General features: G+C 39.2%; 1 protein-coding gene across 1 annotated transcript in view; it reads left to right on the top strand.

Annotated features, from left to right (window-relative positions):
• The window catches only part of CHRM3 (cholinergic receptor muscarinic 3), a 479,047-nt gene that overhangs the window by 244,626 nt on the left and 221,797 nt on the right, over positions 1–12,624 (top strand). The window contains exon 4 of the mRNA XM_027594112.2: positions 1,408–1,510. The gene's annotated coding sequence lies outside the window, so the exon portion shown is untranslated. The remainder of the gene's footprint in view (positions 1–1,407; positions 1,511–12,624) is intronic.

Below are 12,624 nucleotides of genomic sequence, written 5' to 3'. Positions count from 1 at the left end.
GTGGCCAATGGAGGACTGGCCCCCCAGCTTCCACCTCAGTCTACATGACTTACTTTGTGCTTTGGGCAAATCCCTCAATGGCAGCCTCCCCTCAACCGTGGGTCACACTGTCCTGTCTTACAGAGAGTTTGTGAAACCAGAACGAGATCATGTGCCTACAGGATTTAGGAACAGGGTTCAAATTCTCTATAATTATTGGGGTAGGTGTCTTTATTAGTACTGTTAGACTGATTTACAGTAATTGAAATCCGTAAAAAGATGTTCTGCCATTTGTTTGTGTGTGTTCTGTTTTCTTCACGCGATTGTACGCCCATTAAGGCGGCTTTTGGGACATGCCCTTCTCCCTCACAGCATTTGAACATGCTGCTTGAATATCATTCTCCTCCCCTCCGCCCCCATGTCCCTTTGTCTGTCTGCCACTTTCCTACTTTCCTACTCAGCATTCAAGACTCAGCTTAAAGACCTCCTGATTGGTGATGCCCACCTCTGTATCCTCTTTGTACTGTGGTTGGGCAAGTAATTGGATGATCTGCATCCAATGTGGCCTCTTTGATTTGACTGGACTCGGGCTTTTTGAAGGCAGGACCAAGTCTTACTCAGTTTCCATCTTATTCACTCGGTAAAGGTTGATCAAATGATGCATGCATGTCAAATACTTGTTGCCAAGAAATAAATTGTATTAATTAGGTGAGTGATTCTTTGCGTATTTGCTATAAAACTTAGGAAGGAAACTCAACACTTAGCTTTCTGTAAGTAATACAAATGTATATGCATTATGTGTGCATATTAAGGGGGAAAGCTAATAAAGTACTCCCAATTATTGGAAGTTTCAGACTGAGGACATGGGACCATAGGACAGAGACCACCAGATGTGATATTTGTGTGGAGAGATAGGTTCCACAAACTCATTGTTCCCCCAGTAGTTGATGTGAATCACTCATTCAGCAGGATGCTAACAGGTATTACAGAAGAGAAGGGTTTCTTGACGAATATCTGGAAAATGCTGACATAAATCTCTATTTATGAGATTTATCATTTAATTAAAATGCCATCTCTGGAGGAATAGGAGAAGGGTGATCAACAGGTACAAACTTCCTAAGAGTTCTCATCAGAAGGAGAAAGAAATTGTTTTTCTTTCCTTTTTTGCTTTGTTTTTGTGGCATCTATATGAGATGATGGATGCTAACTAAACTCACAGCAGTAATCATTTCATGATATATGTAAGTTAAATCATTGTGCTGGACACCTTACACTCACTTATACGGTGGTGTACAACAATTATATCTCGATAAAAAGGGGAAAAAATAAATAAAATGCTCTCTCACAGTTTAGTGATCCAAGTATCCTCCTTCATCTTTTATTTTGATTTAGATTCATTTACCCTTTCTTTCTTTGTTTGATTTTCAGCTTTCGTGGTGACATGGTACCTGTTTTCCTTCTACAAGAGATATTCAGCACACAGCAGAGTCCTTGATAAATTGGATTGGTTTGATGATCCTACCTGGAATAGGTATGTAAAATGTCCATATATGCTTACCTGTTGTTTTGAATCATATTTATGATTCAACAGGAACCATTCCTGTTATTCATGTTGTTCACTGAGATTGCAATATGTCCTGAGGAGTAACATTTATGTGCCAGAGATGACCTTTGTCTTTTCTGCTTAGAAGTACATGTCTATAGTATGATTTCCAAGACTCCTTTATTTTCTTTCTCATGTGATAAGTACACATTAAGAATACACTCATTCTAGGAAAGAGGGGAAATTCTATGCTCATATGATTCTGAAAATAATAAGATTTATCTACAACTCTATGGAAATCAAGTATATGAAATATGACAGATCCTCTGGTATATTTAGGACTATAATGTCTGTAGTTCAAGATTCTAAAGTATGAACTCTTTTTTTCCCAAAAATTAGTCTAGGCTTAGACAAAACTGAAAGCTAAATTATGAACTAAATAACTATGCGTATGAATTAATTAATGATCCCTTGATCTCTGAGGTTTGTGGCAATTACTCCCTTGGTGTATCATGATATAAATATGGTTTAAAAAACAAAATATACAGTATTTGACAGTTTTATTATATAATGAGTTCTCTTGAAGGAAATGTTTTAAAATTAGATTCTTATAAGATATGAGCCCTGTAACTCTTGATGTGATCCAATTCGGACTGCTTGGATGACTACTCTGTGTGTGTGTGTGTGTGTCACCTTTATTCTTAACGAAGGATCAGGTAATTAACGATTGCGTTTCCAAGAGTCTCCAAAGAATTTCACTCCTATGTTCTGTGAGAGTCTGAAATCCATAATTAGAGTTTAACTCTCTGATTTAAACAGAATTTGCAACTGGTGTTCTACGTCTTTTTATCGGGTTTTGTTTTGCTTTCTGGCCTACACGAAGTGGATATGTATGTGTTTTAAAAAATTACCAAACCAAAAAACCAGGAGAGTTCACATAAAAATCTGGGTTCCCAGTCTTCTCTTTCTCTGTCAGTGGCTCTACCATTAAACCAGTTACTCATTTAAAGAAATCTAGTTGCCATACAAGAGAATATTCCCTCTACTTAACCTCTCCACATCTGTCCCATCAAGTTCTTCAGGTTTAGCCAAGACTCGGTGGTTCTCAGCCCTCAGGATTAGAAGGTGCTTGTGTCCAGGTTGTACCCAGAAAATTAAGTCCAAACCTCAGAGGGTGGAGCTGGGGCTTCAGAACTTTTAAAAAGTTCTTCAAATGATTTATAGGGGCAGTTGGAGTTTAGAACTATTGCTCCGAAATCTTCCTTTGTCTCTATGTCAATTATCACTCCACAGTGCCAGTGACATCCATCACTTCCTTGTCTCACCAGTGTTCAGCAATAGTCCCAAAATCACCTTCTCGCTTCTGTTCTGGTCCCCATTCAATCCATTCTCCACCCAACAGCCAGAGTGATTGTTTGTAAATAGAAAATGTCTGGTCAATTCCTGCTTACACCTCTATCAGTAACAAAGATAACTGATAATGATCATTTATGCTTTGGTGGGATGAAGACTGAGTTCAGGCTTTGCTGAAAGACCGAGTCACCGAGGCAGTGAATTTCAGGAGCAAATTGGACAAAGGGCATAGAAAGTGTAGCTGAAGGTACCAAGGCAGCTGAATTCCATCCACACATCAGGACTCAGGCCTAATCTTCTGCTTGCCTGCCCCTCTAGACAGTGACTCAGAGGCCGGAAATGTTACTGACGTCTCCCGCAAATTGCCACCCAGTCGATTCCTGGGCTCACATCACCATCAGGAGCAAAAACATTTTGTAATTTTTCAGAGACACTATTATAAGATTAATTTTATGGCACAGCCACCAAAGTTTATTAAATGTCACTCCTTCATAGTTGCATGATTCACCCAGCAAAATATGATGATACTGGTAAATTTTTAGGCAGAATAACAGAATTGGGACAAATAACAGAATTTGTTGGGTGGGGAGGTGATGGTTATAGCTAGGATCATTTCATCTGCAGCTCAGATATATAGGCCTTTCTTTTTTTTAATTTTTTATTGTTATGTTAATCGCCATACATTACATCATTAGTTTTTGATGTAGTGTTCCATGATTCATTGTTTGTGCATAACACCCAGTGCTCCACGCAGAATGTGCCCTCTTTAATACCCATCACCAGGCTAACCCATCCCCCCACCCCCTCCCCTCTAGAACCCTCAGTTTGTTTCTCAGAGTCCATCGTCTCTCATGGTTCGTCTCCCCCTCTGATTTCCCCCCTTCATTCTTCCCCTCCTGCTATCTTCTTTTTTTTTTTAACATATATTGCATTATCTGTTTCAGAGGTACAGATCTGTGATTCAACAGTCTTGCACAATTCACAGCGCTCACCATAGCACATACCCTCCCCAATGTCTATCACCCAGCCACCCCATCCCTCCCACCCCCCACCACTCCAGCAACCCTCAGTTTGTTTCCTGAGATTAAGAATTCCTCCTATCAGTGAGGTCATAGGATACATGTCTTTCTCTGATTGACTTATTTCGCTCAGCATAACACCCTCCAGTTCCATCCACGTCGTTGCAAGTGGCAAGATCTCATTCCTTTTGATGGCTGCATAATATTCCATTGTGTATATATAGGCCTTTCAATAAATAATGTAAATTAAGTATTTATCTGAGCTGCAGTGGAGACTCTTTTATCTCATAGTGACTGTCTAGTGACTTTATAGACCACTGTTTCAGCCACTGAAAACTGTCCTTTAGACTCTAACCACCCGTAACTGTAGATGTTGCACTTCCCATTGGAAGGGAAGAAGATAAGGTGTCATCAAAATGTTTTTGTCCAAAAAGACACCCTTTGCAGGATAGTGATGCTATTTTAATCAGAATTTTAAATGAAATCAGTAAATGTAAGCTGCTTTGCTGCTGAGTGGAAACTTGGATCTGTGTCAACACCCCTTGTACACAGCACAATCAACTCGTATTTCATGCTGTCTTCCACATAGAACCGTGAGCATTTCACCATTTATGTTATTAAAAAGTTCAAGGAGCTGCATGCGTTAAAAACATAACAAAAATGTGCACTTGACATTCAGGTAATGGAGACCCATGGCGAGGTTATCAATGCAGCTTACCTAGGTGTTGAATTAATGCCTGTAGGACAGCTACCTTTTTTATCCTAAATTATTTCCATCAATGAAGTTAAAGTGTGTTTGGGGACCTAATTTATGCAAATACTATGCCTGCACAACACTATCTTTCATTTAAGAAAACAGTTGATATTTTAAGCTTTCTCCTAAGGGTTTATTTGGCGGAGGGGAAGGAAAACAAAATACACAGAGAGAGACACAAACACGGAGACACTGAGCACCCTTAGAGACCCAGGACAGGGCAGTGCTTAGGAATGAGATGCCCGTGTGTTTCCTTTGGGGTTCAAAGTGGATTGGTCTTGTGTAAAATTCTCTGTGGTGAATAGGCTTTAATAAGGCCACAGATTCTGTTCACGCTGTTTTAGGAATTTCTTTGAAAGGATTCAGACAGCGATGCTCCTTATGTTTTAGAGTTTTACATTAGTGCAGACAAAGCTTTTCAAATAACATAAAGCCATTTTTTTCTGAATTCCTTATATCCCCGAGTCTCTGGGTTCTGGACAGAGGAAGATTAAAATCTCTATAAAATCTACCATAATGCCACCACATGAAACAGCTATTGAGAGAGAAATTAATAGTGTCTGAAATGAACCTTGGGTTAAGCGTACTTCACTTTGCATTTTCTACGACGTTTTTCATTTGCCATGACGCCTCTTTAATCGGAGAGCTTCCCTAAAACTGACATAGAGTTGGTCCAGATTAACTTTAAAAATTGAATATAAAAGATAAATATATCCTATGTTTGTTATAGGTCAGACACACTATGGATGCTTGATAATACTGAGTTCATTGTGAATACTTGTCTTATTTTATATTAATGCATCAAATGGCTCCAAAAATACACGTTTGTCACAGATATTTACTAATGCATCAGACTTTTTCTTATTCCTGTCATTCCCCTAGCACCTCGTGCTGACTCTTGAGAGTGAATATTTTGGAACAAAACATACAGTATTTCAGTATCCTCCATGTTTGGACTCCACATTAGACGTTAGTAAATATTTGTGGAATTTGTGGAATGAATAATTCCAGTGTATTTTACTTCTAGACACAAGCAGATGAAATACCCAAGCTAGGAAATGACTTGGCCAGTGAACTACACACATGAAATAACGAGCAATGAAAATGGTAATGCATCAGATCAGAGACTGTATCAGATGTGTTCTGCCTGCCAAAGCAGAGAGATGGGCATCATTTTCAAAGGATTTGGACAAAGTCAAAGGGCCAAGAAACCTCATAATTTGGTTGGCAGCTCATTCTGACATTAATAAGGCCGTGGCTGGTTGCTTCCTTCTTCTCCACCAATATTTTCATCTTTAATTTTTTCCCTGCCATGTTGAGATGTTCTAGTCTGAAAGCTCCTAATGGGGGTGCCTTATCTTTCAAAACTTTGCTAGAGTCATATGGACAAACATGAAAAAGTGAAATACTACAGAAATGCTATAAGTACTAGTGTGGTATAGAAAAATCTGCACTAGTGAACATTTGAATAGCTTCTGCTGCCTCCAAGTAGATGGTCCAAATGGATATGATGTCTTCACAATACTAGAAGCCCTTGATGCATGAAGTTCGTTTTCTCAGTAGCTGTGAAACTTCACCTTGAAACTAGATTGCATTCGTCGTATAACAACACACAGTGCCTGGGAAATAAGTAATTTCATATATTTAGAGTTCCTAAATCATATTCCCATATCAGGGAGATTTTAAAAAACAAACCATTTTTCTTTATCGGAATCCTAATAATATGATTGATGATCATTTCGATCACAAGTATTTTGAAATCAAGAATTTCCATATTTAACTTGGTCTTGTCAATGCTCAAACATATTTTTCTTTACATTATTAATTTTCTAAAACATTTTCTTCTATTTACTTGTTTTTGTATATCCATCTGTACTATGCTGTTTTTACCAAAAAAAAAAAAAAAGATTTTGTGTGTTAGCACAAGAATAAAATAGAATACTTATAAACAAAATGGAAAAATTAGGGCAAGAAAAATATAAATAAAACCAGAGAACCAAGAGAGGAATAAATATCAGTCACGATGAGACAAACCCTAGGGACCAGCAGTTGCTACTGCTGATCCTTAGGCTTGACTTTGAGTTTCCTGGCAGCTAAAGCAAAATTTAGTTAAGCAATTTTATTATCTGAAAAAAAAAATTCTCACGAAAAACAATTACTGCCTAACATTAACGTACTCATTCTGTAGAAAGAGAAATTACACAACGGATGGGACTAGAGTGTTTATGCTACTGTGGGACCCATTGAACTCATATTGAAGGATCACAGTAATAGGAATGAGATACACTATCCTGAACCATGTGTATGGATCATCAGCATCTGTTTGTTTATATTTGTAGTCATGTTTCAGCTAATGGTTGAAAGAAATCCACTGAAGTCAGGATTTTGTATGTGGAATTTAACCTCGATGGTCCCAGAGGTCTTGATTTTGTCTTCTGTTCTCTACCACTGTCAGCATTAAAATTTTTTTTAAGATTTTATTTTTAAGTAACCTCTATACTCAGTGTGGGGCTTAAACCCAGAACCCCTAGATCAAGAGTCCCATGCTCTACCGACTGAGCCAGCCAAGCGCCCCTGTCAGCATTAAATTTTGAATGTTTAGTTTATTTCATTTGGCATAAAATTCTGTGCTTGCCTAACACGGTTTTTATTATGTTAGCTACTACTGGATATACATATTTTTAATTTTGTTACTCTTTAAGCTTTTGAAAAAAATGAACACGTCTTTATTTATTTATTTATTTAGAATAGGATCATTGAACAAAGTCTAGTAAGCTGCTACTTATTTTCCCAAACAACACCTTCTTATATGAATGGCACAAATTTTATGTCATTGCCCTGCTCTTGAAATCCACCCCATTTAAAAGCTTCTATCAAATCCATTGCAATTGCAATATGAAAATTCTTGTGATCAATTCTCATAGGAGAATGGCACACAATTTGATCATTCTAAAAAGAAAAAAATGGGGCGCCTGGGTGGCCCAGTCTCTTAAGCGTCACACTCTTGATTCCTACTCAGGTCGCGCTCTCAGGGTCCTGGGATCGAGCCCTGTGTTGGGCTCTGCCCTCAGCATGGAGTCTGCTCGAGATTCTCTCTCCCTCTCCCTCTGCTCTCCACCCTCCCTCCCCCTGCTTGTATGCTCTCTCCCTCTCTTTCTAAAATAACTAATCTGTAAAAAAGAAGAAAGAAAGAAGAAGGGAATCACATATTTTACAAGCAACATTATGTATAAAAGAGACTTAAGAATCCCTATGCATGAATTCTGGCCTTAAAAGATTGAAAGGACTATTTCCAATATGGAAAAACCAATGGAAATAAATCCATAAGAAAGGATGAATCATCAGTAAAACACCCCTCTTCCATGTTAACATACAGCTTATTTCCAAATACTGCGTTATAGCCTGTGCAAAGTATTAAAACATCAGGGCAAGTAGAACCAAGTAATGAGTGTTCAAAATCTCAAATTTATATTCTTATTCCTAGTTACCCATGACTTTGAGCATATTCTTTTTTTTCTAACAGCCTTTTTTTTTTCACTTTGAGCATATTTTAACTTCTGGTTGCAATATAGGTTCTTCCTATTTAAAATAAAAGATAAATTTGAGCGCCTGTCTCTAAGTTGTAAACAAAATGTCAGCATGGTGGTATTGAAAGATGTCTTTCTGGGACATTTTTTCAACTTATAAAGACCACTTTAAATTAAATTGATTATTTTAATACAAAGCAGTTAACACTTGAGTATCACCTATAATCTGCTCAACTGTTTAACGTTTACCAGGCACTGCTATGGTCCAGTCTCCATGTAGGTCCCTTACCACATATCGTTAATTCAGATTATCTGATTTCATCTTCAAAGCAGCCCCGTGAGATAGGTAATACCATCCTCACTTTACAATTAACTTTGAAAAGTGTGTTACAGTGAAGTTATGTCACAAGTAATCCCCATCTACTTACTAAGAAGAAGAACCCATGATAACCAGAACCCTTGCTTTCTCAGTGCAAAACCCTTACCCGGTACATCAGTGCTTCTCAACTACGGTGATTTTGTCCCCTATGGGACATTGGGCAATTTCTGGAGCCATGTTTGTTTGTCACAACCGAAGGGAAACATTCCTAGAATCTAGTGGGCAGAGGCCAGGGATGATGCAAACTTCCTACAACACACAAGACACCCCTATCACCCAACAAGGAATTATCCAGAACAAAGCATCCATAGTGCCAAGGTGGAGAAACTCTGCTCTAAAAAAGTGCCTTGTGGAGAGTACTCCGTAATTAGTGAAAGGATACAGATGTGCCTAAGAAAGGGAAGTGTACAGGGAATGTGACTATTCTGACAGGGACCCTGGGGAGAGTGAGCCTGGAGGCAGGGGAGGAGCATCAGGGGGAGGAAGGCTTTGCTGATGGAGCCAAGAGACCCCTGTGGAAACCTGTACAAAAGGAAGCTTTTCTCCTTCCTTTTAAATACAGGACATGCTGTCTGCCCTCAAGAAGGCCACACCCTTCTGGGGAAAACAAACAAGAGGTAGTCTATCTCCATTTTAGGCTCAGCTTCTTTTTTTTTTTAAGATTATTTATTTATTTGTTTTTTCGAGACAGAGAGAGAGTGTGAACAAGTGGGGGGTGGGGGTGTGCAGAGGGAGAAGCAGACTCCCCACTGAGTAGAGAGCCTGATGTGGGACTCGATCCAGAACCCTGAGATCATGATCTGAACCTAAGGCAGATGCTTAACTGACTGAGCCACCCAGGTACCCTCAACTTCTAATTTGGGTTGAAATGAGTTTCCTAAAACGGGCTATTCCCCTTTTCATTCATCCCTTTGGACACAGCCTTCTCGTGCTCCAACCTCACTCAGCATTTCACTGGACTTTCTTGTTCTTTACTCTCTGCTTACCCTTCCTGATGCCACAGGGCATGGAAGCTCGAAGGAATGTCCTGACTGATTGCATGTTTGGGGGCTTTGTCTTACTCCACATCTGCATTTCAGTTGTACCCCTCATGGAACCCCAGCCGGAAGCTGGATGGCTCAATAATTCGAAGGAAGATACTTAACTTCTCTAAGCTTTGATCTCTTTATCTCTAAAAATGAAAATAGTAGTATGTTCTTCTTGGGATTGTAGTGAGGAATAAAAGAGTATCTACTGCAAAGCAAGTTCTTCTAAATATTCTGTGAGCTCCTCAGTTAAGTGTCATTTCATTGTCTTTCTCACAAAAAAAAGGAGGGGTTTGTAACCAGTAATCCTCTGTATTCTGTCTCTGTATTCTGTATGCTCACCCAAACAGTACAAACAAAAGCAACGATAAAACCTTCTGCTCTGGCCCATAGTCTGGGTCTTGCTAGTTCTCCGAACTGTGTTCTGTCTTTGACTTACCCCTCCGCCATTGTCCTGCATGTCCCCATCAGGGCAACCGAATGACTTTAATGTCCTTTTCAGTAATTTCCTCCATTGTCTCTCTGCCACCAGTTTTACGTCACTCCAGTCCTTCCTCAGCACTGATCCCAGAATAATCTATATGTTTTTAAGCAGACCCCATAATGTTACTCTTCTGTTTTAAAAACTGTTGACTCCATGGCACCTCTAGGCAACTGTCCTACAAACTCACCCTGAAATGGCAGAGTTTTTATGCAAGCTTCCTTCCATCCATCCTACATAATGTCCACTGCTCCCGTGACTAGCTGTTTCCTGGATAATCATCCAGACACCGTGCTTGCACATGTTGCTCATGATCCCTGCAGTACGCTGACCCCCGCTTTCCTGCCACATGTGTATTCATCTCAAGACCCAGATTAAATCTCACTTGTTCATTGATGCCTTTCCTCAAGCCCTGCTCTTCTCCCCAGGCAGAGTTAAGTTCACCATACTCTTCCCCCAGAACCCTTCCTTCACAGTTACCTAGCACTGACCACCCTGTATTGTAGCTTGATGATATACTTGATCACTTCCCCTTCAGGCTGTGACTTCTTTGACGTCTGGCACCCCCATCGTATTCATCATAGTATTCCTAGTGGCAGTACAAAGTGACCACTAAATAAATGCTTTATTGTTGAATAAATGTTAAATGATCCATGAATCCCTCTTGATTTATCATTCCCTTGCAGCTAGGGAAATGATGAAATAAATTAATTTGTCCAATATTCAGGAGCATCCAAAAGATTAGCAGCGAGTTTCATTAACTTGAGCTTTCACCCTCCCACCATTTTTTTCAGTTGGGAAGAAGTTCAGAGAGAGAAAAATGTAGTGTCCCTACCTCCTAAGATTTTAACACCTTTTATAAGATGTAGTGTCATTCAGTTTCTTCATAATTATTAACATAAGTATTTGGTGCTCACTTTGGCAGCTCATATACTAACATAAGTAGTTGGGAAAAATTTAAGGTATTAGAATAGTCTCAAGAAAAAAGCTATCACTTATGGTTAGATGTCATCCATTCATTCAATAGATTTGTGTTGATTGTCTAATATGTGCCAGATTACCTGGAACATTATTATTCTACTAATACTGTATTTTAAAAATCATACTAATGTTTTTTTAAAAATCAATGGGATCTAAAACGTGTCCTGTAATCCCCAAGAATAATTAACTGACTCACTCATGCTTAGAAAATATCTACAAGTTTCATATTTGATCTAGGACTTTAAATATATTTGTTAATAAACTCCTAATGGAAGATGATGTTACCTGTGTATCCTGGTGCTGGGTTCAGAGATTAGTCATCACCATGCTTTATGAGCAGGAATATTCCAGAGCAACAACATCGTGTAGTATTGTTACAACATGGTCTTTCTGAGTAAATTAGATCATACTGTACTTAGATATACTTTTACACTTGATCTTAGCATTCCATTGAACAAATTTAGCAAGTTTGTGGTCTTCATCTCACAAAATCAGAAAAAAACCCTGCCTTCACTAATATGAATATGACATATTTTAACCAGGTACACCCAAGAAGTATATGCATTTGGCTATATAAATATAAACATACTACATGTTTAAAACTAACAATATTGTATGTTGATGTATCTCTGATTTAAAAAGACTTCCATATAAATAGTAAGTAGCATAGTGTGATGGTTATGGGCATAAACTTTGCACCCAGCAGCTCTGAGCCAATGGAGTCTCCTTATTTCCTGACTTATCTTAGCCTCTGCTTTCATATTCTGCCAAGAAGGGTAAATCAGGCCCACTTTACAGACGGACTGTTAAAAGGATTCTGGGAGATGAGGTGTACAAAGGGCTTTCTCTATGCCTGTGCAGGTTAGAGTTCAGAGAATAGTGATTTTAATTTAGACCTCACAAAGGCCCTTAGGAGTTCAACTTTAGCGGCACCTGGGTGGCTCAGTCAGTTAAGCGTCTGCCTTTGGCTCAGGTCATGATCTCAGGTTCCTGGGATCGAGCCCATCGGGGTCCCTGCTCAGTGGGGAATCTGCTTCTCCCTCTGCCCCTCCCCCCCAGCTCGTTCTCTCTCCCCCTCTCTCAAATAAATAAAATCTTTAAAAAAAATTTTTTTTAAATAGTTCAATTTTATGTCAAAGGGAGGGGTAGAAGGGGAAAAGCCATGTCTGAAGGGATTGGGAAGAATCTGACTCCGGGTCACACACCCTGGAGTGGCAGACTGAGGGCTTCCCTCACGCCGAGCCCACACCTACTCCAGCCCTGAGCTCCTAGTGGGTCCGAGGGATCTTTGCACCCTCGATGCTCTGAAACATAGTAAGCACTCCAGAAACATTAGGTAATAATGTATGTAAAGAAAAATTTGACAATTCAGTGATTGTAAGAATTCCTATGGGGAATTAAAGTCAGAGATGAACACGGTAAGAGACTTTGAGCCACACTTATAGAGCAGAAGGTAGTCTTTTTGCTGCAACACATATTGCTCCCAAGGGCAAGAATCCTGTCTTAATTGATGTAAGAGAGTGCCCGGTATAAACACTCAATATCTATTTGTTCAATAAATGAGTGAGCAAATGGATGAACTT

Source organism: Zalophus californianus, chromosome 15 (genome assembly GCF_009762305.2).
Source record: "Zalophus californianus isolate mZalCal1 chromosome 15, mZalCal1.pri.v2, whole genome shotgun sequence".
Lineage (NCBI taxonomy): Eukaryota > Metazoa > Chordata > Mammalia > Carnivora > Otariidae > Zalophus > Zalophus californianus.
Note: the sequence above shows the minus strand (reverse complement) of the source record. Positions and strands in the feature narration are given on the sequence as shown.